The 22,137-nt window shown below is 49.2% G+C and overlaps 1 long non-coding RNA gene across 1 annotated transcript; it reads right to left on the reverse strand.

Moving 5' to 3' along the window:
- Positions 1-6,162: 6,162 nt before the first annotated feature.
- Positions 6,163-15,650, reverse strand: LOC140611829 (uncharacterized). Its single transcript, XR_012013076.1, has 2 exons — positions 7,520-15,650; positions 6,163-6,719 (listed from the first exon to the last, which is right to left on the reverse strand). It is a non-coding gene; the product is annotated as an uncharacterized lncRNA (long non-coding RNA).
- Between the last annotated feature and the right edge of the window lie 6,487 nt (positions 15,651-22,137).

Consider the following 22,137-nt stretch of genomic DNA (forward strand, 5'->3'; position numbering starts at 1 on the left):
TTATCAGACAGAAATTCAATTTCCCCCCAGCAAGTTAACACATTGATCTGTGTCCTGTGCGGCCCTACCCTTCCTTCCCTCTTCCCTCACTTCCTCCCTTCTTCTCTCCATCCCTCCAACCCTTCTTTCCTTCCTTCTCATTGGGGATGCCCTACTGCTCAGGGCCAATCCCTCCACATTATTCTGGGTTCCAGCCCTTTCTGCCTCTTCGGAGATGTGACTTCATTGGCCATCTCTTCTCCATTCTGTATCATTAGACCTCTTTGTGTTGGTTCCTTCCTGATGGTAATTAAATCTTCTCAAGTCCACTAATATTAAGAAAATTCTTTCTCTGACTGACTTATTTCCCTTAGCATAATATTCTCTAGCTCCATCCATGTCATTGCAAATGGTAAGATTTCATTCTTTTTTTAAAAAAGATTTTATTTATTTATTCATGAGAGATACAGAGAGAGTGAGAGAGGCAGAGACATAGGCAGAGGGAGAAGAAGCAGGTTCCCTGTGGGGAGCCCGATGTGGGACTTGATCCCAAATCCCAGGATCACACCCTGAGCCAAAGGCAGACACTGAACCGTGGAGCCACCCAGACATCCCAGATTTCATTCTTTTTGGTGGCTGAGTAACATTCCATTGTATATGTATACCACAGCTTCTTTATCCATTCATCAGTTGATGGACACTTGGGCTATTTCTATAATTTGGCTCTTTTAGATAATGCTGCTATAAACATTGGGGTGCATGTATCTCTTTGAATCAGAGTTTTTGTATTCTTTGGGTAAACACCTAGTAATGTAATTGCTAGATCATAGAGTAGTTCTATCTTTAACTTAAAGAAACAAAACAGATGGGAAAAATGAGAGAGAAATCAAGAAACATACTCAACTACAGAGAACAAACTGTTAATTACCAGAGGATAGTGGGGTGGGGAGATGGTGAAATAGGTGATGGGGATTGAGGAGGGTACTTGTGATGAGCACTGGGTGATATATGGAGGGTTGAATCATTATATTGTACTCCTGAAACTAATGTTACGCTGTATGTTAACTATATTGGAATTTAAATAAAAATTCTACTTTCACTCATTGTTTTCTGGCTACCACTCACAGCATTTCACATTTCTGGTATTTTTTTGCTTCTCTCATTGCTTACATCCAATCTCACACTTCCACTAAAACTGCTCCTGCTTCCAGTGTTCCTGCTCTCCATGGGATCCTGATTGTTGGATGGACCATTCTCATTCCTCTTCTTATTGATACCTTAGCCTTAGTCCCTTTTAACAGGGAGCATAGTGGCTAACAGCTTGGGATCATAACCTTTGTGACCTCAGTTTCTACATCTCTAACAAAGGAGTAATAATAGGATACAGGAAAGTGCTTAGAATACTACCTAAGCACTCAATAAGTGATATGTATTGTGATTATCAATGGCTCCCTCCCAAACTCCATACTCCACTGGACATATCTCAATGCCAATCTTAACCCATTAACCCTGAGTTCATTGTCTTCTCCAGCATTCTTTCTCCCTATGAATGGATCCTTTGGATGAAAATCTGCTAAAGTCAGAATCCTAGGCTTGGCTCTGGTTGTTGGCCTGCCTTCTCCTTTAGTACCCAGGGCTCATCAACAACCAAATCTATTTCTGGAACTATCTTTCTTTCTTTCTTTCTTTCTTTCTTTCTTTCTTTCTTTCTTTCTTTCTTTCTCTCTCTCTCTCTCTCTCTCTCTCTCTCTCTCTCTCTCTATCTCTGATTTACTTATTTATTTGAAGGGAGGGAGGGACAGAGGGAGAGGGAGAGATAGTCCCAAGCAGACTGCACTGAGCATGGAGCCCGACATGGGGCTCAATCTCACCACTGTGAGATAACGACCTGAGCTGAAACCAAGAGTCAGACACTTAACTGACTGCATCACCCAGGTGTCCCTAGAACTTTCTTAATATTTGTCAACTCTTTCTACTTTTCTTCATCTTTACTGCCAGTACCTGAGAGCATACTGCCAGAGTGTTCTGACCTACCTCTTGATTTTTGAATCCATATTCTGAAGTAGCCTTCTGGAAAGAGATCCATGTATGTGTCTGTGTACTGCAAGAACTCTTGGGTGGCACCCAATGCTCCTGAGAGGAAATAGCATTCTCTGGAGGCTGTTCCAGGATACTTAAGACCTGCCATTCACTGCTTCTCCAGCCTTGGCATTCTCCATTTGTCCCTTACACCTGCTCTGGGCAGCATTGAACTATTTGGAGTCACTTGAATATACTGTATTGTTGGAAATGTGCTTCAAACCTTGGGTGAAAAAAAAAAAAAAAAAACAGACTCAGCAGGGAATCATCCAAAGAATGTCAAATCAGAGATGGCACCTGCATTGGCTCCCTTTTAAGATGACTTCCTGGAAGCCCAACACATTATTTGTACACACCTGTGAAACACACTGACAGGCTCATTTCTAGCTGTAAGGGAAGTGAGGAAGGGTGGCCATGTGTCAGCTAAAAGTCCATCTTTACTGAGGTTGAAGGGGTGTGGGTACTGGAGATATCAGTATTGTAACCACATGAGCCATAGTCCCTGCCAGTCTTGCATGTACGAATGGAAAGGGGAGTGTGGGTTTCTCTCAGTCTGGTCTACAAGACCTGTTCAGGGGACTGGGGGCCTCATCCCAGGACTGGGGGCCTCTCACTGCAGTTTCTCACTATGTCCACTGAGCCCAGGCTCCTTCCCCTCAGCTGTTCTCTGGCACCTCTGGGTAGAGAAGCTTCCTGATGACCTTGCTCTGTCTCCCCAGGGCAGACCCCCATCTGGCCCACAGCCAAGGCCTCTGGTCATTAGGTATTTGTGTTGGATGGGAATCAGGTCTTGTCCTTGTATCACCCAGAGATATACACCAAACCCTCCTAGGGACTCTCATGAAGCTTCTTTCACTTGGCTTAAGGTGAAGACAGAAGAAAAACCAATGGCACTTCAGAGCTAATCTTTCTCTAGATAAATCTTCTCCTAAATTTCTCCCATCTCTCTTGTCCTATCCCATGTACTTCCCTAAGTACCTACCTTGAGCTGAATGGTGGACTGTTTACTTTTGGTCACTCCTTCCTGAACAAGTTATGCAGAGAATGATGGAGCTGTAAGCCCTCTGGGTGGCCTGTCATGGCAAGACAGTCTTAGATCGTAGGATGCAGAGTTCTAAGGGGCATAGTTCTGTTACCCTTGTCAACCAGTAGCCAGTGGCCTGGACAAGAAGGAGAGGAACTGAGGTGAGACTCTGGATTTTCTGGAGCTGCTCTCATTAGAGATGGAACATAGACCTGGCTTGGACCTTGCCACTTATGTCAAGGAATTCAGTGTATCCAATGGAAATATGATGCCAGGCACACACGTGAATTAAACTTTTTCTTGTAGCCACATTTGAAGAACCGGGCATAATCGTTATAATTTATGTTTTATTAAACCTAATATATCAAAAAAGTTATCTCAAATTGCTATAAATATAAAATATATTTATAAAATATTTTATGCATACATATTTTTCACTAAGTCACCCAAACTCAGCATGCATTTTATACTCATGGGATATCCCAGTTCACAATGTCACTCTCCAAGGCTCGTGAGCCTTTTGTGGCTGGTGGCTGCTACATAGACAGTGCCTGTCCAGCTGGCTGGACACTAGATTTCTTTTCATTATGGGAGATTTACTTTCTATGCCTCCACTCCCTGGGCTCTAAGGAAGGGTGGTAATGTCACCCATTGGCTTGTTGGGAATAGTAAAGTAGTAGCAGTAAGTGTCACATGGTAATATTTGAGGTAATTACTAAGGTATTTCTTTGCTGTATTTTTGTTTTAGGTGTGGTTGTCCCATATGCTTCCTCCGTGGGCCCTTTGTTGCTTTTGGGGGTATCTTTTGGTCCAGAAAATAGAGGCCACGAAACACTAAGAGAGAACAGAAAAGTCAATTGCCTTTCTAAATGTTAATAATAGCTATACTTTTTGAGTGACTCTTCAATGCCTGATACTTCTGAGCACTTTCAATTGTATTACTTCATTATTAGTATTCTCATTTCATAGATGTGGATATTGACATAGAGAGGTTCACTAACTTGTCTGAGATCACACTGAAGTTAAGGAAATAGAGGAACTGGAACTTGTCAGTTGGCAAACTGACTTCCTCTGTAAGCCTCCTATTAATTTTTTTAATCTTATAAAGACAATCTTATCTCTGGCCAAAGCACAAGTACTTGGTATTTTGAGGGAGAAAAGATTTGTGCAGTTCCTGGCTTTGGTATCTAAAAAGAGCTTCAAGAAGTAACAATCCCAAAGAAGCTAAGTCTAGACCTAAAAAGTGTGGAAGATATAGAGGTGGGAAGAATGCCAAATAGTATAGAGGGCCCTTCTCCCAGTACACAGATGGAAGTGGACAGCTAGGAAACTCAGGAGAAGAGGGTAGCAGAAGTCTGAATAAGTTTGGGCTGTCCCAGAGCAGGGACATGCAACTGGCCACAGGCCTCCAGTGCAGCTATTGATGAGGGTCCGTAGCAGGTGGAGGGTCTGCCTCACCCCCATGGGCTCTTGCTCATTCCCTGGGGCAAGGTTGGCTTGCTGACCCTGCCCACGAGGGCAGAACAGGACCTACAGATGGAAAGCTAGGACTAACCCCCAGGGGGCTTCACAGAATGAGAGTCAGTGAAAGGCCATAATGAGCTAGGATCACTTCGGGGCAGCCAGCAGGGGTGCTGGGGTATGCAAAAGCAGGTGGCCAAAGGAGTGTTCCCTGGGCCCTGAAAGGCATGGAGAGAGCCCAGAGGCTCTGTTCACCATGCAAGACACTACTTTCCAGGAGACCCCCAGGACCTACAGTGGCCAAGGTTAAACCTTGTTTACAGCCATTATCATTTAATGGAAATAAATAAGTTTTGGCTAAGAAGCCCAAGCAAAGTGGAGCTCAGGCTTCTCTAGGCTGGGCTGGATGCTCATCCTGTCAAACTGGGGAACATGGTGGTCCTAGAAGCTTCAGAGCACTAAGGGATGCTGAACCCCAGCCCCCATACAAGGGCAGGCCATCTCCTGTGCTGTAGTCTCAATGGCCACACCAGAGAGGTCCCTGTGCATGAAAGCATTCTGGTTGCCTCCTCCCCACCAAGGCTGAAGACTCCCAGAAGAAGGAAGGGGATGGAGATGAGAGAGAGAAAATGGGGAGAATAAGAATGATTTTTTTTCTTCCATTAAAGAGGCAATTGCCTGAATAGCACTTGGGCCAGGCAAGGGCAGGGATGGAGGAAAATATTTTTGATACTCGTCCATCCTGAAATACCTGGGTCAGACAGTCGAATCTGTGGATGCCACCAGAATTCATCTTAGAGAGGCAGGCACAGAGAAATATTCCAGTCAAGTGCAGACATCAGGAAGCACACATGCCACAGGTCAGGGCATGTATATATGCATGTGTGTGCATGTGTGTGTGTGTGTGTGTGTGTGCATGTGTGTGAGCCCCTCAGCAGCATGACAGCTCTGGGGTCAGGCCCACGCCCAGCCTTCCCAAGTGCAGGCAGCCCTGGGAGCAGGTGTCAGGTCCGATGTGCAGATATGTGCAGATGGACAGCCCCATCTGGTCCTGTTCTCCACTTGCAGAGTGACATCATGATGCTCTCCTGAGAGACAAAGAAATTAAGACTCGGAGGCAAAGGAACTCATCCAGGATCACACTGATTTGGTAGGGCAGCCAGGGTTTGAACCCAGATTTCACTGGCAAGCCTATGTGTTTCCTACTGCCTTACAGTGTCATTTCAAAGCCCCCAGGTCAAAACTCAAAGATGTGTCTATAAAATGCTGGAAACTTTGGACACGGAAAAAGTGTCTTTGTTTAGGTGTGGCTCTGCAGAAGTTGGTTTCCATTGCCTGCAGCTGAGCCGGAGACATCAGAGCACAGGGATGGAGCTTTGCATCCTTATGCCACTGTGCCCTGATGGCTGTGTGTGGCCTGGCCCATGGGAGTGGCTGCCACGAGACAGGCAGCAGGGAGGGCTGGACTGGGAATGGGGTCCCCTGTGGTCATGGGAGGCGCCGAGACAGTGCCCTCTCAGTCCTCACTGGACTGCTAGCGTAGGAGAGCATGAAGGGCTAATTTCATGGCTGATAAAACTCTCTGTACACGAGACTTCACAGACAAATGAGAGCACGGCTTTTCTCTTCACTATGACATTTATTTTCTCCTTTCCTTGAGAGAGGTACATGTTACAGCCTAATTCAGTCCTGGCCACCCCCAGCCCTGTGAGGGGGCAGGGGTCATTTCATTGGGGAAAGTGTGAACACCAGAGGGGTGAAGTAGCCGGGTCAGTGCCCCCAGCCACATGGAGGTAGGCCTGAGTCATGCTGCCGGGGAGCATACTGGGGCTGTGTAGCTGGCTGGTGCCAGGTTCCCCGTGACACTGCAGGGTGCTCCGTGTCATCCTGGAAGGCTGCATTCTGACTGGCATTGAAACAGCGGGACTTGATGGAAGGATATCCTGTCAGCCTGTGTCTTCTAATGGCCTTCCCCAGCCATACCTGCTTTCAGTGAACTCTCCATGACCCAGTTGAACCCTTGCAGGTTCCATGTGGCCCTTCTGATTGCTCCTGTTCACAGCCATCTCCTTTTCCCAGAACAGTATCTGAAGCCGACTCTCCTATTCCTTCTGGCTCTTTCCCCTGGGCCAGGCTTTGCATTTCAGGATGTTCTTCCTGGAGGCCACACTATCTGCTGCAGAAGAAGTTAGTAGTAGAGGTGAGGAGGCTGAGGTCCAGCCAGTGCTGTGTGATCCCCTAGCTGATATGTGGTGGAGACTGATGAACTCCATGGCCTGTGTGGTCCAAGGCCTGAGCCTAAGCTGCACTGGCTCACATGACCTGACTTTTCAGAGGTCACACTTTACCCAAATGCCTCCATGTGCTTGGTCTCTTCACTAATTACCTAGAAGCTTCTTGGGAGCAGGTATCACTTTTGTCCTTCTGTGCTTTCCTCTAAGTACAAAATGCAGATACATACAGATACAGAAGATGGAACACACACACGTGAAGAGATACCCACAGATAAACACACATAGGACACCACAATACACACATGAACACACAACCACGTGCTGCATATACATGTCTGAATCCACATGCAAGGCTGTGTGTGCATGACATCTGCCTGCAGAGCACATGCAAGCATGCTCACTTACATTCACTCCCCAAGCACACAGACATGATAGGAAAAGAAAGCTGTGGAAGGGATTTTGGCAGAAAAGAGGACTAAGACTTCCTTGAGAATTGCCTGCAGCAGGCATTTGGTTTCCCCTGCCACCTCCAGGTCTGGCACGTGCGCTGTGGCTGGGTTGTCGGATCACAGCTCATTGGCTTGTCCCAACAACTCTCCCAGCTCAGTTTCCCCATCTGCAAAGTGTGTTCAGCCTGCCTTGCTCAAAGGCTGGTATGAGGATTAAATGAGAGAACAGAGGCCCCAATGTTGGGCTCACAAAAAAACAGACCTTTCATTTCTCCCTTGACAATGAGACTTACTACTCAGAAATGAGATCTTTTCCTCTGGCCCAGGGGAAAGAGCCGCATGGTGGTCAGTTGTCAAAGAAAGATGCTTTTGTTGGTCCCAGGCTGGAAAATATTGGCAGGAAAGGGAACTCAGAAATTTTCACAAATTGACTTTAAAAAAAATGAAATTTGTATCATTTATTACATTTTTTATCTTATAGGTAGGATACAGTCCATTTAAAACATTTTAGAAAATACTGGAAAATATTAAGAATATTTTTAAAAAGTACCCAGGGACCAACCACTCTGGCTACTTTATTCATGGATTCACTCAGCAAGTCTCTTTTGAGTACCTAGTGTGTGCTGGTCTTGTTTTAGGCCCAACTGGTCAGCATGAGTGAGACAGGAAAAGAGCCTACTGTCGCAGGACATAGGTTCTGGTAGGGAAGGGATAGACCACAGACAGGTTAACAAATAAATATTGTTCCACTTTCTAAGTGCTTTGTTATAGTCACTGCAGCAGGGTAAAGCATGCATTTAGGGACTGTGAGGGTTAATTTCATGTGCCACCTTGTCTGGGCCATGGTGTTCCCAGGTATTTGGTCAAACATTATTTTTGTGGTGTCTGTGAGGGTGCTTCTGGATGAGATTAACATTTGACTCCATAGACTGAATCACGTAGATTGCCCTTTCCAATGTGGGTGGGTCTTATATGGTTCACAAAGGCTTGAACAGAACAAAAGGTAGAGCAAAAGAGAATTCACCTTTCTACCTGTCTTTGAGCGGAGACATTGGTCTTCTTTATCCTTTGGACTCAGAGTTGGACTGAGACCTACACCATTGGCTCTCCTGGTTCATAGGCCTTCAGACCACAGATCTTAGGAATTCTCAGCCTCATGTGAACCAATTCCTGACAACAAATCCTTTATTATCAATTTATATCTATCTATCTATCATCTATCTATCTATCATCTATCTATCATCATCTATCATCATCATCTATCTCACCTATCATCTTTTATCGGTTGTGTTTCTCTGGAAAACCCTAACTAATTCAAGAAAGAGACTGTCTTTTTAAGAAAAAAACATTTGGGTAACAGATGAAGGATAGGAACTGGTGGGCAGGTCCAAGGCAATGAAGGACGGGCCGCTCACCTTCGTGAGTTTCAAGAGCTGGAAGTTGATAAAGCTGTACTGCACATAACAGCCAACTGGCTGGTGCCCCTTGTGGTCTGGTTGCATTGCATTTGCTTTAAGAGAGCCAATACGTGGGTCTTTTCCCACTGTTTGTTCACACTGCAAAAAGTTATATGTGGGAGCATGCAGGATCATTCATTTCTCTGACATACACTGAACTCATTGCATAGGAACATGGAAAGTGCTGGCTTGCACCATCCCAGGATGGCACGATGAATTACTGGTGTGGAGTCCCAAGAAATGAAGCTGTGATCACTGTGGAGCCCAGATTGTTGGGGTCAATGCCCTCTTTCTTCCGCAAGGTTGACAATGGGGAGTGATGTACAAAGGTTGAATGTGTAGGACTTGACAGGCTCTGGAGCATTTGGACTCCTTAGATAATACAGTTGCAGTAAAACAAAGCAGAGATCCCCAAACCAGGATCAGAAGAGTGAGGAGCTGGGAGGAGGAAGAGAATATCCACAGATTGGACACTATTCCATAAACTAGGTGGTCATGGGCATGTCTCTGCCTTTGCCTGCCCTGGGTTACTTGGAGCCAGAAAAGTGAAGCTGGGCCAGGACCCACAGGGTGTGTGCACCAAGCTGCAACCCATCAGTGTTTCCAGCCCCTGTCCCATGTCACAAACTCAGTGGACATTATGCTCAGGTAACACAAGCTCACCCTGTCTCCTAAGTTTCCACACTTTGTCATGCCATTCCCTCTGCCTGGAGTAACCTCCCCACTGCCTGTCCTCCTCCCTCTCCCCTCACTGCCTTCTCTTTCCATACAGTCAATTTCCAATATTACAGGTCTTATGTTCATGTCTCATCTATAGTGAAAGGGTCCTTGGACTCCAGACTACCCCAGAGCCCCCAGTAAGCTTGACATATATGTTTTTTTTTTAATTTTTTTAAATTAATTTATTTATTTATGATAGTCATCAGAGAGAGAGAGAGAGAGAGAGAGAGAGAGAGAGGCAGAGACACAGGCAGAGGGAGAAGCAGGCTCCATGCACCGGGATCCCGATGTGGGATTCGATCCCGGGTCTCCAGGATCGCGCCCTGGGCCAAAGGCAGGCGCCAAACCGTGGCGCCACCCAGGGATCCCCGACATATATGTTTATGGTAACTCTTATCACACTGTACTACAGTCCCCACACCCCCCCTCCTTTTGATTTTTATAGTAGACTGTGAGCATCCGGAAGATGGGGCTATCACTCCCTGGAGCTGAAGAGGTATGGAGTATGTATGCATGGTGGACAAGTGGCCTTCTCCACACCCAATAGCCGCCTTGGGGTCAAGAGATCCATGGTCAGAGGCTTCTTCCTGAAACCTGGCTCAACTACCTGCACCACTGAGATAACACTTTGGCTTTCTGTTCTGAATGGCACCTAAGGGTGAGAACAAGGGGGACTGCTAGTCAGTGGCTTTGAGAGTTTTTGACTCCAACTGCACCCTAAGAAACTAACATTACATGGCAAGCTAGGACACCTGTGGACAAGGACGAGTGTTGCCAGCTGGCATTTCCTCTCACACCTCTAGACAGTTTCTATTCTCTATTTTCTTCTTTTCCCTTTCTCAAAGAACACTGGTCAAGACCCACTGAATCAATCAAGGGACACTACCGGATAACTTGCACTAACTGACCTCTTACCTCTGTACATTGTCTATGAATTGGCAGCTACAGCTAAGTCACCTCCCTAGAATCAGTATGGCCCACGTGTGTGTAGCTTTCCTTTATGTGTGCATGGGTATGAATCTGTGAGTGTGTAGGAGTGAGTGACTATCTCAAGTGTGTGTGTGCTGGTGAACATGTATGTTTGTGATGCACTGTGCAGGTCAGTGTTTCCCTCACAGTAGAATAGGTGTGACACATTTTCATCCCTCCGTCCATCCATACATCCAACCATGCAATGTTAATTGAGTCCTGCTGTGTGCCTGGGACTGTGCTGGGTGGTAGGGAAAGGGCAGCGCCCGAGATAGAGAACTTTTGACACAGTTTCCAGTGTGGGTCCTTTCTTGGCTTCTCAATGTGGTTGGTCATAGGCAGTGAGAGGCTACTACTCAGGCAGACTTTTATATTCTTAAACTCAGCATTTTTGCAGCTCATGCTGGACTCCCAGGGCCTGGAAGAAAGGGAATGAGCAGTGGAAGGACACCTGCAAGGACTTCCCACTACTAGTACCTCATCCATCTCAGGGACCTGAATGCCCTGGGTCCCACCAGATGTGAGAAGACCCCCTGCAAGCCATGTTTACCCCATGTGACACACTGCCTACCTTGAACTCCTCCTTTGAACCTTCCGTGGTGGCTGGTACCTTCCTTCCAGGTAAGCTTGTCCCCCAGATCTTGCTCACTGCCAGTTCCAAATGCCTCTTCTCTACCTCTGTGCACCCTCTGGCTCTGTACACATGGTACATAGCCAGACAGTGCTGATTCCAGAATCAGCTTTTATAGACCATCCCTGCAGGAAGCCTGGCCTTGCCTCTGCCTCTCTAGAGAGTCCCTTCTCCCTGTTTTTGCAGAACAAGCCTGCCTGGTGCACGTGCTGGGCCACCCACCCACTGTCCTTTACTCTGGCATGGAGTACAGGGGCAGAAGCAGCCACATGCTTTTTCAAATCTGCTGCCTGGCATGGATTGGCTGTGCACACAGGTAAAGCTAACTGAGTTAGTGCCCATCAAAGCTCCATGTGGATGCTGGCATTTGCAGCAGCTCTCAGCAGGTAAAGAGGCCTGGGGATCAGAGCCTTAGCAAACGTCTAATCACATCTTCGCTGTCTTCATGGAGCTGGAGCACTGGGGTCATACGGCCATGCGTGAATCTCACCTCCAGCACATATCAGCTGTTCGGCCTTGCAAGTCATGCCCCTTGCTTGCTTGCACCTTGGTTTCCTTGCCTTCATGAGGGACACAGAGCAGTGTGGTGCAGGGGCAGTTCCTGTCCTGCGAGATTCTGCACTCGGGTGGTGGCAGCTGCCGTCACCAAGAAAGGCAGGTGTCTGCCCACCACCACCCTCCCCCCCGGCTCCTGTCACCCACATCTGTCTTTCCCCTATTGGATTTCCACATTTCTCCTTGGGCAGAAAGGACAAAGCTGACTTAAGTGTGGGGAGCCTGTCAGTGGAGGAGAAGCGGGAAATGAAGATGGAAACAATTACAAATTAAAACCTGTCACTTCTAAAGCGCCTGCTGCCCCCTTCTTATTGTGATTAAAATCACCCCCCTTCCAGAGCCCCCTGTGGGGGAGCTGGGTGCACACCATCCTGTCCTGTCCTCCTGGGCCTCCCCCACTGGGCAGCTCTCTCCTTTCTCTGTGGGGGTTCCCCTGTCAGCATTTGCTCATCCATCCATTCATTCATTCAGCAAGTATTCCTCAGATAAGGTCATGTCTGCTGTGTTCCTGAGCTAGGAGATAGAGCCAACATGAATACCCGATTTAACATAGTGGGGATAGTGACAAGGAAGCCCCCCTCTTTTTACAGATTTATTTATTGATTCATGAGAGACACACAGAAAGAGAGGCAGAAACATAGGCAGAGGGACGGGCAGGCTCCCTGCTGGGAGCCCCATATGGGACTCCATCCTGGATCCTGGGATCACGCTCTGAGCCGAAGGCATACACTCAACCACTGAGCCACCCAGGCAACCCAAGGAAGCCCTTTAAACACCTGTGTGTTATGCATTGTGGCAGTTAGCAAAACAGAGAGGGCAGTGTGATCCATCTGCAGAAACCTAGGTATGGAGGGAAGGCTGGTGGCCTTTGGGCAGGCCATGAAGGGGCACTGAGGGACAACTGAACAGAGGATTCTCAGGATACTTGTGTCAGGTGGATGGAGTTGGGGAAACAAAAAAATTATGGGGGTGTAGCCTCCACAGAAGATAAAGAGTGATGCAGAACTGGGCCAGGGGAGCCTCCAGACCACGTGAGATCTAAATGCATTTCCACCAGCCCATGGGAGCAGGAAGGGGTTCCAGAGCATCTGGGTCTGTCCGGGGGCCTTGCTGGTCCCCAGAGCCCTGTGTTGGGGAAATGGCTGGGCCCTCACACATCTGCCACACACACAGTTACTGGCTGGAGACAGCTGAAAGGAGAGTAACTTTGTCTTGAAAGCTGGGCAAACCTGAAGGAATTAGTTCAGGGCTGCTAGCAAATCCCTTTCCTGTTGCTGAGTCCTTTCTTATAGGGAGTTTGAGTGGTGCATTTTTGTGTCTGCCACAATAAAAAATGAGGTTTATCAGCCTAAAAGAGAGGACGCATCCCTGCCCCTACACCTCCATCCAGGGCTCTAAGAAGGTTCTTAAGACAGGTCTTCCTAGCATGGAGGGGAAGGCTGGTTAAGAACCCAGAACTGCCAAGAAGCAGGGAGGTGGAACCTTGGGGTCCTCAGCCCATGCCAGAGTCCCTGTTGCAGGAAGTGGTGACTGGAGTTCATGGGCTGGGGCTGGAAAGAAGTCGTGGTGACCTCTTAGGGTTCCACTTGCCTTAGCTCCTGTTAAACTAACCTTGCCATGAGTCAGAACTGTAGACTCTGGACACAGTGTTGAACGAAGTACACGAAGGCACAGGACAGTGACCAGAAGCAGGTGGACACTGAGTTGGGCTTCAGGGGAAGGGAGGCATGGGTGAGGCTCCAGCTTTCCCCTCACAAGAGGATGTGAAATTGGGGGCATAAAGCCCAGAGTGTCCCTGGTTTGCAGGATGAGGGGACCAACCAAAGCTGTGGGAAAGCGAGGAGAGAGTCTCAGAGAGGAGAGAACTGGAGGAGAGGGGGCAAATTCTGTGGATAAAGGGCCCACATCTCCTGCTGATCTGCAGACCACACAAGGAGTCTAGCTGAAAAGAAGAGAGATTGCATGACCTTCCATCACAGGGGAGCTGGCTTTCTCAGCAAGAGGCCAGCCAAGCTGACTGCCTCCTTTAAAAAAAAAAAAAATCAATATTGTGGGAGAAAGTGGGTGCAGTGGAGGAGGAAACCACACATGTAGGGACCAAGGGATGCTAAGTGTGGAGAGGACTGGGGAAGGGGATGGAGCTGCAGCTCTCCAAGACTTACAGGTCTCTGCATGTGACAGGGGCAGACATGAGCACAGTCTCAGGGGTGCAACGGGCTCTCTGAGTTGCTGTTAGAAGCAGACAGTTCTTAGCTCCACATAAACATTTGCTCAAAAGGAGTCTTATCCTTTGAACTGTCATTTGGCGGGAGCTGCCTCTTCACCACCCTCCTCCTGTTTCTGCCTTGTGTTCCCAGTCACTGGACAAGTTCAAGGAAAGCCCAGTGACTCTGGAGGGGCTGTTGTTATGGGCAACATGGGGGCAGGAGGAAATGGAGATGGACAAACTAGAAAGGCTCTGAGGTCAGGTGGTCCTGGGTTTGCGTCCCCGTCTAGTTACACATACCTCATCCTTAAAAAAAGAGAAGTTTACTTGGTTGGGACTTGGATTCTCTGGGGGGTCTGAGACACAGGAGATGGTCAGTAAGGCACTGAATGGGGGGACAGCCCCAGCTGTGCAGAAGCAATGCTGCTGGCCCGATGCTGCCACTGGCTCCTTTGTAGTCCTCCTGGATGGTGGGAAACCATACGTGGGCCTCCCTGGGACTGGAAGGTGACACCCTGAGTGCCTGACCCGGTGTGGGGACCCAGATCTCCCACCTCCCGGCCAGCCTGACTACATTGCTCAAAGGCGCTGCCCCACCCAAGTCACCACCACTCCCCTTCAGATGAAAGGAGGAGGCACATCATGTCCTTCCCTTCTTATGTGCAAATTCAGAAAGGGCAAACTAACTGGAATGCTGAGGTGACAGGCAGTGGTGCTAGCTGGGCAGTAGACACAAGTAGATCTGACTGCACAGACAGGGAAATGAAAATGAGCTTGGGAGCGTCCCTGCCTCGCTTTGATCATTGGAGACACAGTGGGGGTCACTGGGAAGAAGCCCTTCTGGAATCATAAACAATTTTTATCCTTTGGAGTCCCTTTAATTGGGCTGCCTTGAAATCTGCCAGGCTCTCTTGATTCTAGGGAGCGGGGAAGTGGCTTGTGAGGATTTGGGGAGGAAGGAGGTCTTGCTGTTACCACTGGAGGCTGAAGGAAGCCATCCTGTGCTGCTGCTCTCTGATTATCATCAAAGCTAATTAACACAGCCCTTGAACCACTCAGTCCCAGGTGAGGCCCCGCCTGGAGGGGACCAGGCCAGCAGGAGGAATGGGCTGCACTGAATAACTCATTCCAGCTCCCCTCCCCATCCCCCAGGATGGAGGACAGCAAGTTGCCAGCCTGTGGGCCCCACCCTGGACTCTCCCAGTTTGGATCCTGAGCACTGGCTTCTTCCACTTCTCCCTCCTCGCCTCTGGGCCAGAGGGCTCAGGCAGTCAGTCAGCTCCAGGGCAGGTAGATGGGGCCGAAAGAAGTTCATTTCTGGGAAGACTTGGCTTCTGTGTGGAGCCAGGTCACCAGCAAACTGCCTGCTTTCAAAAATTCTGTCCTAAGCACCTGCTATATGCTGGCACTCTACAGACCCTGGCAATAGGACCATTAGATACACGTGGGGGTCAGCCAGTAGGGCCTGGAGGAAGAGACAGATCCTGGAGGTGAGCAGGTGAGGGGGAAGCTCCGCAGCTTAGGGAATGCCAGGAAGGGAACAGAGCGGCTGGACTTGAGGGCCCAAGTCCCTTGTGTGTGGGCCAAGCCCAGAGATGAGGAGAGATTGTGGAGGAGGTGCCAGGTGGGGGAAAGGTTAAGTGCAGAAGTACTGAGAAGGGGGAGCATTTGGGGCGCCTGATGCAGATATGGCGAGGGTGGGCGGGCCATGGCCTCGTGGGCAGGACGCGCAGCCTGATCTTTCAGTCTAAATGACATGTTTGAAAGGACTCGCAAGCGAGGCCATCGATTGACTTGGCTCTGCCGCTCATTTACTTGCTTGGTTCTGCTTTCATTCCGACGTCCGCTCATTCAAGTGTTCACTCGCTCATTTCCACTCCCCTGCTACTTACGCATTCCGAGGTTTCAGCGCCGGCCCTTGGCCCTTGGCCATCCGCTCCCATCAGTGCGCGCCGCGCCGCGAGGACAGGGCAGCTGCGGGGAGCGGCCACCAGAGGGCGCGCGCGGCACGCGTACGGCGGCAGGCCCGGCCCGGGTCGCCACGGCGGAGGGGAGGGACGCGGGTTCGCGGCCACCGCGGCCCTTCCACAGCCAGCAGCACAGGCGGGGGCTCGGCGGCCAGGAGGACGGGCGTCGCCGGCGAGAGCGGACCAAGGGGGAGACGGGGGCTCGCGCGCAGGGCCGGTGGCCGCGGGGGTGCGCAGAGTTGGGGCTTCGGAGCAGCCGCCAGCACGTCCTCTGGGACCCCGGGCACCCGCGGTGGCGCCTGCAGCGGGGGCGGACCCCTGGGGGGAACCGGAACTGGGGAGGCCTTCGACGCCCGCCCTGCCCGCCCCGCCACGGTGTAGCGGGAGGTGCAGGAGGCGGGCCCCGGCGTGGGGGGGGGCCGCGGGGGGATGCCAGGGGCGGGGGGTCGGGCCGCGGAGGGAGCCCCGGGGTGGGGGGGGTGGTCGCGGAGGGAGCCCCGGGGCGGGGAGGTCGGGCCGCGGAGGGAGCCCCTGCGTGGGGTGGGGTTGGGCCGCGGAGGGAGCCCCGGGGGGGGGGGCGGGGGAGCCGGGGAGGGAGCCCCGGGGTGGGGGAGGGGCGGGCCGCGGAGGGAGCCCCGGGGGGGGGGCGGGGCGGGCCGCGGAGGGAGCCCCGGGGTGGGGTGGGGTGGGGTGGGGTTGGGCCGCGGAGGGAGCCCCGGGGGAGCCGGGGAGGGAGCCCCGGGGTGGGGGGGCGGGGGCCGGCGGGGCCTGGTGGGGGTTGCTGGGGGCCTGCGCCGCGGGCGTTCCCGGCCCGTCACCTTCCACCCGCTGTGATGCGGGGCGCGGAGCCGCGCGCTTTCTCTGGGGTCAGCAGCGCTGGAGACGCCGGAGGCCGAGGCCCGGAGAGGTCGGGCTACGTGCCCAGGCGGCGCGGCGGCGCAGTAGGAGCGGCTGAAGCCCGCAGCCCGGGCCTGGGTGGGTCCGCGGTCCTGGAAGCACTGCCCCAGGGCGGGAAGGATTGCGCCGACGTCCCCTCGGGCCCGCCCGCCCGCCCCGGAATCCCAACACCGGGCGGGGACGGGGGCGGGGACGCTCTGCCCAGCGAGGAGGCTGGAGGGCGGCGGCGAGCGGCCTTGTGTCCGCGTTTCCTGCCTGCACCTGGCGGCTTTGTCCAGACTCAGGCAAACTACGGGGTGACCCGTTTTGGGATTGGAAGCTCACAGCCCCTGCACCTGTCTGTGCGAACCTCGCTCTGGTTGCCCTGAGCTAGACCACGTGGCCCTGGAGTGGGGTCCTTGCGCGCCTGGAGGGGGTGCTGTGGACTCCATGGGGAGCTCACCATCTGGCTTCCCCAGCCCTCTCCTGTGAGCTGCATCCTATTCCCAGGGCCCAGCACAGCCCCATGGCATTGCTTCTCTACCCTCATTCTGTCCCCGCTCCTGCAGGACCCGAGGCCTAACTTGTCGTCAAGGTCCAAGCAGGGATCGCGGAGGAAGCAGCAGCAAAGGCTGGAGTGAGGGAAGCTGCCCTCACGTCTGTTGCCTCTGGGGGGCCCAGGACAGGAGCACCGGCAGCAGGGCCAAGGGCCAGCAGAGAGGCAGGTAGCTGGATTTATCCCAGTGTAAACCCCCTGGAACAGCCCCTCTCATCCTACCCCTCTGTTCCTTCAGTTCAATGCTCTGCATGCTCCCAAGACTCTGCGGAGACTACAGCCCATTAGCGCCTGGGCTCCTCACATCCTGCTGCCTCCAGGAGGGCTTCCCTGAGCACTGCCACCAACCACCACTCCTGTCTTTTCCCAGGTCAGGGAAACGGAGTCCATTGGACTTCTGAGAGTGCCAGCATTACCCAGGCCTTTACAGACAGCACCCACTTTAGTCCTGGGACAACCAAGGACCTCTTTACATCATGCTCAACAGTAAGTGTAGGGAGATCCCACAGCACTAAGCAGAGAAGTTGGTCATTTGAACCCCAGGCAATCCTAGATCTAGAGCTCTTCTGCCCTGACCACTCAGGGCTCCTCAAGGCATAGATCTTAGCACAGAATCCCATGAAGCATTTTGCTATTAGGTGCTTGTTGGATTTCTAGGGATAGGCTCAAGGATCTTACAGGTTTTTAAAAAATCACCTCTTGGAGTCCAGACCCCAGAGTACTGTTTTCACCTTTGTCTCCCCTGCTCAAGAACACCCACTGGCTCCTTTCTTCCACTTAATCAACTTTTGTCCTCATTTGATCAACTCCTCTGCATGGTTTCTAGGATATTAATAGTTAAGTCTTCTGTCCCAGAGTGTGCTCTGTCATTGGCATAAGGAGTTCCTGGGTTCCGGCATGAAAGCACTGCATTGTCAGGTGGGAACCTAGACCCCTAGACTGATGCTGCTGGAGTGCAGGTGGTGTACAGATTCAGGATGGGTGGTCGAGAGCCTGTGGGGTGTGGCATGGCCGCAGATTGGGCAGGTGCACACAGAAGCACGCCACCCTCTCAGTCATTCCAGAGTCCCTGTGCCTGCCTGGCTCTGTGCCTTTTTGTAAGACTGTGAAGTCAGATGGTATATCCCTGATTACCCATGTCTCTCACCCCATGTTCAATGACTGACTACCAGAGATTCCTTCTAGGTTATCACCTTGGTCTCTCTCCTCCTCAGCTTCCTGCTGTAAAATCCTCATGGTCCTCTGTATCACATAACTGGCCTTTCCTGGCTTCCCCGGCCTCCTTGCAGGATCACCAAGGCTCAGAGGAGAACTGGCCCAGTACCGCTCAGGGGATGCAACTGATGGAACATGGGCCCTCCTTGCCCTCTCACTGTCCTCAACCATGCCTCAGCTGCTAGTAAGACTTGTCCGACTACAGGCTTTAGAACACAGAGAACTAGCTCTCTCTCACAGACATGAAGTACTAGAGCTGGACTGCCCAAAGGTGTGTGGTGGCTTCATGAAAGGCTGTCCTTTCTGCTCCGCTCTCCTTAGCATATGGTTTTTTTCCTCTAGTAACCAAATGGTCAAATATGACTGCAGGAGATCCATCCCAGACATCATTTCCAAGTTCCAGGTGGCCACCCTTGTGAAAAACAGAGGAAGAAAATTCTGAGTGGACTTGGGGGGAAAGTCTCCTGCACATGAAATGCATATGATTAATTTTTCTGCAATCAGCAGAATGAGGGCTTGAGAGATAAGTAGTATTTAATTATAGAAAAGATTATAAAATATGTACTTTTTTGCATATTCAAATTTGTAGACCAAGAAAAAAAAATTCTTTGCAGCTAGTGCTACTCATTGCAGTATATGCCAGGTGCAGAATGAGTGCACAACAAATCAGCTAGTTTTATTATTTTACTATTAACCAGTAATAAATGAAGGCCATCAAAGAATGAGCAAAATTCCTTCATTGTTGTTTTTTTTTTATTTTTTTCTTACTTATGTAATCTTGTCATCTGATATGGGGCTTGAACTCAGGACCCGGGGTTGCATGCTCTTCCAACTGAGCCAGCTAGGTCCCCCCAAATCTCTTCGAGCTTAAGAGAGATTATGAAAACCATTAAGAGTCTGAAATAGTTTTTGGTTATATTTCTCCATTATATAGTACTGATTGACTCTCTGCTAGGAAAGATAAGAATATCAGTGTTATTTCCTTTTTTTTCTACATGCTTTCTCTCTCTTTTAAAGATTTTATTTATTTATTCATGAGAGACAGAGAGAGAGAGGCAGAGACACAGGCAGAGGGAGAAGCAGGCTCCCTGCAGGGAGCCTGATGTGGGTCATGATCCCAGGACCCGGGACCACGCCCTGAGCTGAAGGCAGGGGCTCAACCACTGAGCCACCCAGGCATCCCTCTATATGCTCTCTTAACATTGTCCCATTGTAATTTGTTTTTTATTTTATCTGAACATACAACAACCTTATTCTATGTTATAATCAGAATTCCTGTCCTTGTTTAGTTTTAGTTATAGATGTAAACAGATTCATTGCTTACCCCAGTTTTTAAATGATTTTTCCATGACTGCTTTATTTTAATTAATCTCTTAACTGTCTAGATTTTTTTTCTTGTAAAGTTTTTTTTTTTTTAAGGAAAGACTGGGAATTTGGTAATTTCTAAGTTTTTGTCATGTTTGCATGTGTTGACTTATTGCTTAAATGATCTTATAAAATAGCTTGACTTTTATACTTAAATGATATCTTGGCTGGGTATTGCAGTCTTTCTTAGGACTTGCACCTGTTGCTCTGTTGTCTTCTGATGTTGCTATGGAGGAATTTGAAGCCAGATTGGTATTTTTTCTCTTTCTAGATTATTTAATGCCTGTCAGAATGCCTGGAGAATTATTTCTTATCCTTAAATTATAATAGTTAACTAGAAAATTAGGTCTTTCAAAATTATGTACTTTATCATTGCTAGATCAAAATGTGCTTTTTAAGTTTATAGATTATTTTCCTAATTTCAGAGACTTTTTTGAGTTATTATCTGAAACATGTTTTGGGACATGCTTTGATTGTTTTTACCTGTTTTCCCTCATGATTATTTCTTTTGTCATTTTTCTCTTTTTCTTCTGTGTTCATTATCCAGTCGCCTAAGATTAGTGAGCCTTAGTTTTATCACTATAAAGCATTCCTATCTCACATGGGAATTCCCAGGATTAAAAGACTTAATAAAAAGCTCTTAAAACAGTGCTCAGCCCAGAACAAGACATATGCAGGTGATAATGATTATTATTTTTAAGGATTTTTATTGTTATTATTAGTCACAGTGAAGTGGTTAATTATAAGGATTCCGGAGCCAGACTGCATCTTAGCTGTGTGACCTTGGACAAGATACTAAACCTCCCTGTGCCTATTTTCCTTATCTGTAAAATAGAGATAATAATTATCCCTACTTTGTAAGATTACAATGAAGATTAATGGTTAATATTAGTAAAGTGCTTAGAACAGTCTGGCCCCACATAAGTGCTGTATATGTTGTTAAATAAATATCTTCTCAAGCTTTTCTTGAAGATGAACAATTATTTTTAGTTGTTTTTAGAACTTTTTTTGCAGTTTCGAATGTATTATTAGTTCTATAATGATGTTGTTTTGTTATTAATTTGCTTCCTTATTTCTGCTCCCTCCTTCCTTCCTTCCTTCCTTCCTTCCTTCCTTCCTTCCTTCCTTTTTCTTTCTTTCTTTCTTTCTTTCTTTCTTTCTTTCTTTCTTTCTTTCTTTCTTTCTTTCTTTCTTTCTTTCTTTCTTTCTTTCTTTCTTTCTTTCTTTCTTTCTTTCTTTCTTTCTTTCTTTCTTTCTTTCTTTCTTTCTTTCTTTCTTTCTTTCTTTCTTTCTTTCTTTCTTTCTTTCTTTCTTCTTCCTTCCTTCCTTCCTTCCTTCCTTCCTTCCTTCCTTCCTTCCTTCCTTCCTTCCTTCCTTCCTTCCTTCCTTCCTTCCTTCCTTCCTTTCTTTCTTCTTTCGATTTTATTTATTTATTCATGAGAGACACACGGAGAGAGAGAGACAGAAACACAGGCAGAGGGAGAAGCAGACTCCCTGAAGAAGCCTGATGTGGGACTCGATCCCAGGATCCTGGAATCAGGCCCTGAGCCAAAAGCAGACGCTCAACCACAGAGCCACCAGGTACCTCGAATTCTCTTTTTTCATTTCATTGTGTTTTATCCTCTCCCGTCTCTGAGTTCTTTCACTATACATGTCAGGCCTTTTAAAGTTGCTCTTTAGCTTAAAGCAATGTGAGGCACTTGTCACACCTTGAGTCATGTTTCTTTCTAGGTTGGGTTCCTTGTTCTTTCATGCTTTGCTCCTTTTCTCATTATTATTATTTGTGTGTATGCAAGGAATGTGCCTTCTGCTGTTGCTTGTGTGGTTGAATCATGTCATGGGGCTCCTGCTTCAGCAATGGTGTCCATGCTTCTGCCTGCTTGTTCAGCACACTTGCTGACTTTCCTCTGTTCTTTGAGGCCCATTCACTTTCCCCGAGCTTCTGTGCATTCGGTGTTTCACTGGGTTTGTGTTCTGGAGGCACGATGGAGAGAATGAACTGGAGTGCTGTGTCTCTGAGAACATCTGGGCCAGTGTTTGCCTCTGATCACTGAGGTATCAACACCAGAGTGATTACCACTACCTTGACCGTGACCTCAGAGCCTTCCTGCTAGCAGGGTGTCTGGTGTTCCACAGCGAGGGCCCATCCTCACATTCACCCACATCCATTTATCTCTCAGTAGTTGGCAACTACTTCCACTTTGCCTCAGTACAGAAAGGTAAGACCCCCCCCCCTGCAGCCCCAGTTTTCTTTGTTTAGGGTTTGAAGATGTTAGTGGGGGGCAGCCCGGGTGGCTCAGTGGTTTAGCGCTGCCTTCGGCCCGGGGCCTGATCCTGGAGACCCAGGATGGAGCCCCGCGTCGGGCTCCTTGCGTGGGGCCTGCTTCTCCCTCT

Source organism: Canis lupus, chromosome 20 (assembly GCF_048164855.1).
Source record: "Canis lupus baileyi chromosome 20, mCanLup2.hap1, whole genome shotgun sequence".
Classification (NCBI taxonomy): domain Eukaryota; kingdom Metazoa; phylum Chordata; class Mammalia; order Carnivora; family Canidae; genus Canis; species Canis lupus.